Source organism: Trichechus manatus, unplaced genomic scaffold (genome assembly GCF_000243295.1).
Source record: "Trichechus manatus latirostris isolate Lorelei unplaced genomic scaffold, TriManLat1.0 scaffold00037, whole genome shotgun sequence".
Lineage (NCBI taxonomy): Eukaryota > Metazoa > Chordata > Mammalia > Sirenia > Trichechidae > Trichechus > Trichechus manatus.
The window spans coordinates 14,232,473-14,239,568 of record NW_004443973.1 but is presented as its reverse complement, the minus strand read 5'-3'; positions in this window follow the sequence as shown (position 1 = coordinate 14,239,568).

Below are 7,096 nucleotides of genomic sequence, written 5' to 3'. Positions count from 1 at the left end.
GCATCGTTTAATATTTTCCCCATAGAATCCTTCACTATTGCAACTCGACGCTTGAATTTTTTCTTCAGTTCTTTCAGCTTGAGGAATGCTGAGCGAGTTCTTTCCTTTTGGTTTTCTATCTCCGATTCTTTGCACATGTCATCATAATACTTAACTTTGTCTTCTTGAGCTGCCCTTTGAAATCTGCTGTTCAGTTCTTTACTTCATCATTTCTTCCTTTTGCTTTAGCTACTCGACGTTGAAGAGCCAGTTTCAGAGTCTCTTCTGACATCCAGTTTGGTCTTTTCTTTCTTTCCTGTCTTTTTAATTACTCTTGCTTTCTTCATGCATGATGTCCTTGATGTCATTCCACAACTCATCTGGTCTTTGGTCATTAGTGTTCAGTGTGTTAAATCTATTCTTGAGATGGTCTTTAAATTCAGGTGAGATATACTCAAGGTCATACTTTGGCTCTCATGGACTTTTTCCAATTTTCTTCCTTTTCAACTTGAACTTACATATGAGCAATTGATGGTCTGTTCCGCAGTCAGCCCCTGGCCTTGTTCTGACTGATGATATTGAGCTTTTCCATCATCTCTTTCCACAGACGTAGTCGATTTGATTCCTGTGTATTCTATCTGGCGAGGTCCATGTGTATAGTCACCGTTTATGTTGGTTAAAAAAGGTATTTGCAATGAGGAAGTCATTGATCTCGAAAAATTCTATCATGTGATCTCCGGCGTCATTTCTATCACCAAGGCCGTATTTTCCAACTACCGATCCTTCTTCTTTGTTTCCAACTTTCGCATTGCAATCAGCAGTAATTATCAATGCGTCCTGATTGCATGTTCAATCAATTTCAGACTGCAGAATTGGCAAAAATCTTCAATTTCTTCATCTTTGGCCTTAGTGGTTGGTGCATAAATTTAAATAATAGTCGTATTAACTGGTCTTCCTTATGGACGTATAGATATCCTATCACTGACAGTGTTGTCCTTCAGGATAAATCTTGAAATGTTCTTTTTGACAATGAATGCAATGCCATTCCTCTTCAAGTTGTCATTCCTGGCATAGTAGACCATATGGTTGGTTGTCTGATTCAAAATGGCCAATACCAATCCATTTTAGCTCAGTAATGCCTAGGATATCAATGTTTATGTGTTCCATTTCATTTTTGATGATTTCCAATTTTCCTAGATTCATACTTCGTACATTCCACGTTCTGCTTATTAATGGATGTTTGTAGCTGTTTCTTCTCATTATGAGTCATGCCACATCAGCAAATGAAGGTCCTGAAAGCTTGACTCCATCCACGTCATTAAGGTTGACTCTACTTTGAGGAGGCAGCTCTTCGTCAGTTTCTTTTGAGTGCCTTCCAACCTGAGGGGCTCATCTTCTGACACTATATCAGACAATGTTCTGCTGCTATTCATAAGGTTTTCACTGGCATATTTTTTCAGAAGTAGACTCCCGGGTCCTTCTTCCTAGTCTGTCTTAGTCTGGAAGCTCAGCTGAAACCTGTCCACCATGGGTGACCCTGCTGCTATCTGAATACCGGTAGCATAGCTTCCAGCATCACAGCAACATGCAAGCCCCCACAGTATAACAAACTGACAGACACGTGGGGGGAAAGATGTTTACCTGTGTTTTACTGGCTATGCAAAATCATTCGACTGTGTGGATCATAACGAATTATGGATAACATTGTGAAGAGTGGGAATTCCAGAACACTTAATTGTGCTCATGAGGAACCTGTACATAGACCAAGAGGCAGTCGTTCAAACACAGCAAGGGGATACTGCATGTTTTAAAATAAAGAAAGGTGTGCATCAGGGTTGTATCCTTTCACCATACTTATTCAGTCTGTATGTTGAGCAAATAATTTGAGAAGCTGGTCTATATGAAGAATAATGTGGCATCAGGATTGGTGAAAGACTCATTAACTACCTGCGATATGCAGATGACACAACCTTGCTTGCTAAACGTGAAGAGGACTTGAAGCACTTACTGACAAAGATCAAAGACTACAGCCTTCAGTATGGATTACACCTCAACATAAAGAAAACAGAAATCCTCACAACTAGATCAATAAGCAGCATCATGATAAATGGATAAACGATTGACATTGTCAAGTATTTCATTTTACGTGGATCCACAATCAACGCCCATGGAAGCAGCAGTCAGGAAATGAAATGACGTATTACATTGGGCAAATCTGCTGCAAAAGATCTCTTTAAAGTATTAAAAAGGAAATATATCATTTTGAGGACTGTCATGGACTGAATTGTGTCCCCTAAAAATATCTGTTAACTTGGCCAGGTCATGATTTCCAGTATTGCATGATTGTCTATGATTGTCATCTGATGTGATTTCCCTATGTGTTGTAAATTCTATCACTATGGTGTAATACGATGGATTAGTGGCAGTTATATTGATGAGATCTACAAGATTAGATAGTGTCTTAAGCCAATCTCTTCTGAGATATAAAGAGAGAAGTGAGCAGAGAGACAGGGGGATCTCATACCACCAAGAAAGCAGTGCCAGGAGTACAGAGCGTCCTTTGGACCTGAGGTTCTTGTGCTCAGATGCTCCTAGACCAAGGGAAGACTGATGAGAAGGACCTTCCTCCAGAGCCAACACAGAGAGAAAGCCTTACCCTGGAGCTTGTGCCCTGAATTTGGACTTGTAGCCTGCTGGACTGTGAGAGAATAAACTTCTTTTTGTTAAAGCCACCCATTTGTGGTATTTCTGTTATAGCAGCACTAGATGACTAAGACAAGGACTAAGGTGCGCGTGACCCTAGCCATGATTTTTTCAGTTGCCTCATTTGCGTGCAAAAGCTGGACAATTAATAAAGAAGAATTGATGCCTTTGAATTACCTTGTTGGCAAAGAATATTGAGTATACCATGGACAGCCAGGAGAACGAACAAGTAAGTGTGTCTTGGAAGAAATACAGCCAGAGTGCTCTTTGGAAGCGAGGACGGCGAGACTTCCTCTCGTGTCCTTTGGACATATTATCAGGAGGGCTAGTCCCTGGAGAAGGACATCATGCTTGATAAGGTACAGAGTCAGCGTAAAAGAGGAAGACTCTCGATGAGATGGATTGACACAGTGGCTGCAACAATGGGCTCCAACACAGCAACGATTGTGAGGATGGCACAGGACCAGGCAGTGTTTCATTCCATTGTACATAGGGTCCTGTGAGTCAGAACTGACTCAATGGCTCCTAACAACAACAACAAGAAATGAGCATTGACTTCAACTTAAAGTCACCAGCTGCATTAGCCCCTAACAAGAGAGTCAGCTTGTCCTTTGAAGCTTTGAAGCCAGGCATTGACTTCTCTTTAGCTATAAAAGTCTTAGACGACATGTTCTTCCAATATAAGGCTGTTTCATCTACATTGAAAATCTGTTGTAGCCACCTTGATCAATCATCTTAGCTAGATCTTCTGGATAGCTTGCTGCAGCTTCTACATTAGCACTTGCTGCTTCATCTTGCACTTTTATGTTATGGAGATGGTTTCTTTCCTTAAACCTCATGAACCAACCTTTGCTAGCTTCAAACTTTTCTTCTGCAGCTTCCTGACCTCTCTCAGCCTTCACAGAATTGAAGAGAGTTAGGGCCTTGCTCTTAAGGGAATGTTATAGCTGGTTTGATCTTCTATCCAGACCACTAATACTTTCTCCATATCAGTAATAAGGCTGTTTTGCTTTCCTTACATTCGTGTGTTCACTGAAGTAGTAGTTTTAATTTCCTTCAAGAACTTTCCTTTGTGTTCACAACTTGGGAAACTGTTTGGCACAAGAGGCCTAGTTTTCCAGCCTATTTCAGCTTTCAACATGCCTTCCTCACGAAGCTTAATCATCTCTTCTTTTTTTTTGTTGTTGTTGTATTTTAAATGTAGGTTCACAGAACAAACTAGTTTCTCATTAAACAGTTAGTACATATATTGTTTTATGATATTGGTTAGCAACGCCACAACACATCAACATGCCCCCTTCACGACCTTGGCTTCCCTATTACCAGCTTTCCTGTCCCCTCCTGCCTTCTAGTTCTTGTCCCTGGGCTGTTGTGTCCCTTTAGTCTTGTTTTGTTTTATGGGCCTGTCTAATCTTTGGCGGAAGGGTGAACCTTGGGAGTAACTTCATTACTGAGCTAAAAGAGTGTCCATGGGCCATACTCAGTGGGTTTCTCCAGTCTCTGTCCAGTAAGTTTGGTCTTTTTTTGTGAGTTAGAATTTTGTTCTACATTTTTCTCCAGCTCTGTCCCAGACCTTCTATTGTGATCCCTGTCAGAGCAGTCAGTGGTGGTAGCCAGGCACCATCTAGTTGTACTGGACTCAGTCTGGTGGAGGCTGTGGTAGATATGGTCCATTAGTCCCTTGGACTAATCTTTCCCTTGTATCTTTAGTTTTCTTCATTCTCCCTTGCTTCTGAAGGGGTGAGACCAGTGGAGTATCTTAGATGGCCCCTCACAGACTTTTAAGACCCCAGATGCTACTCACCAAAGTAGAATGTAGAACATTTTCTTTATAAACTATGTTATGCCAATTGAGCTAGATGTTCCCCGAGACCCTGGTCCCCACAGCCCTCTTAATCATTTCTTGTTTTGAATTTAAATTGAGAGCTGTGCAACTCTTCCTTTCACTGGAATACTTAAAGGCCATTGTAGGGTTACTAACTGGCCTAATTTCAATATTGTTGTGTTTTAGGGAATAGGGAGGCCCGCGGAGAGAGAGAGAGATGGGGAACAGCATGTTGGTGGAGTAGTCAGAACATAAACAATATTTATCTATTAAGTTCTTTGTCTTATATGGGCATGGTTCATGGCACCCCAAAACAATTACAATAGTAACATCAAAGATCACTGATCACAGATCACCATAAGAGATATAATAATAATGAAAAAGTTCAAAATATTGTGCGAATTACCAAAATGTGACACAGAGACACGAAGTGAGCTCATGGAGTTGGAAAATAGCGCCGATAGACTTGCTATATGCAGAGTTGCCACAAACCTTCAATTTGTAAAAAAAAACAAACAAAAAACAAAACACCTCAATATCTGCAAAGTGCAATAAATCAAAGTGCAACAAAATGAGGAGGTGAGCCTGTATAGAAGCCATAGGGATCCAAGCATTCATCCCAGCCCTGGCCTCAGTGTAAGGGGGCTTTTGGTGCATTTGTGGTATTGGCAGCTCTGCTGGCTTTTGGTGCAGTAGAGCAGTTCCACGCAAGGTGACTTTGGCAGATGGCAGTAGGAGTTAGTGATTAGTCTGGGGGCAGGGGTTGGGAAGAGGTGGGGAGGTGACTTCATGAGCTTCCATGGGTTTCAGAGGCCTTGACCACAGACACGGCCCCAGGGAGCTGGAGTTCAGAACTGGATGCCTCATAGACACAGAGGATGAATAGGGGGAGAGGAAGAGGAGGCAGCAAGTATGGGCTCTTCTTTGAAGAAGTTTGGTTGAGAAAGCGAAGGAAGAGATTAAATGGTTGTTAGGCAGGGTTAAGGAGAGTTTAAAAATCCAAATACATGTTATCATCAGAAACTAACCGTCTAAGAGAATGAAGATGAACATGCACAAGAAGAAAAAAATACACATGTACAGTGATATACATGTACAGTGATATACAGGAAAATGATTATAAAGTAGTGTTAGAGGTACGTTGAGCAAAATGAAGTCATTATCCCCTTTCATCTAAACTAAAATTATTACAGGAATCTACCAACAGGCAGGTGAATTTTGATTAATTTTGAATGAGATGTAACATCCGGGAATTGATTAATTACTGAGAATTTTCAAAAACCAAAATCTCTCCACCTGCATCTTCAGTCTAAGTCCTTAGGCCAGTTCCTAGTGAATTTAAGGAAACCTTAGGGAGGGTTTTGCAGCCCAGACTATGCCAAAGACCATGAGGAAGACTTAAGATACAGATCTCCTCATGTACCTTGATTGCAACAGCTCCTAACTCTTCTTTCTACAGCCACCTGGGCCCCCCCAAACCACTCATGCAGTGCTGCCAAAGACTCTTTCCAAAACGTGAGTTTGAAAATGTCATTCTTTGTTTAAAACTTTCAACAACTCCCCATGGCTTTCAGAACCATGTCCAAACTTTTTAGTTTGGCTAAAAGGCCCTTGGATTAAGCTCATCTCAGGCTGCTACCCGACCCTCTTTGGTGGGGGCGGTAAACCCATTGCCACTGAGTTGATTCTGACTCATAGCAACCCTATAGGATAGAGTAGAACTGCCCCATAGGGTTTCTAAGGCTGAAATCTTTATGGAGGCGGACTGCCACATCTTTCTCCCGAAAGGTGGCTGGTGGGTTCGAACTGCCGACCTTTTGGTTAGCAGCCGAGCACCTAACCACTGTGCCACCAGAGCTACTTCCTCTTTGCCCCCGCCACAGTAAATTGCACGTAATCCCCCTCACTCCCAGAAGACTCCAGGATATTCCCTGAGTCTGTTAGATGCTGTCTTCTGTTCTCCTACTGTGCTGGGTGCATACATCTGTCAGAGCCTCTAATGGCTGGTTGATGGAAGTCTCTGCTTTCAAACGTTGAACTAGTATTTACTGAGGTTCTATAGGTGTCAGAAGGTACTTGGGTAATGAAAAAAGCTTATGATCGATTACTAACTTAAATGTTGGCTATTTCAACCCACCCAGTGGCATCACTGAAGATAGGCCTAACAATCTGCTTCTGTAAAGATTACAGCCAAAAAAAAACTTCTGGAACAATTCTACTCTGTAACACATGGGGCCGCCATGAGTCAGAATCAACTCGACAGCAACAGGTTTGTTTGCTTTTTTGGTTTATAGATGCCAGGCACTGTTATAAGTGGTACAGCAATGAACAGGATTGGCAAAAAAAAATCCTTGTCCTCATGGAATTTACATGTTAATGGCAGGAAGCAGAAAATAAATGAATAAAAAGCAAAATATATTGTATCTTACAAGTTGTTAAATGCGATGGAGAAAAATAAAGAAAGGAATGAGGATGAAGTTTCAATTTATTTATTTATTATTGTACTTCAGGTGAAGGTTTACAGAACAAATAGTTTCTCATTAAACAGTAGTACACATATTGTTTTATGACATTGGTTAACAACCCCAC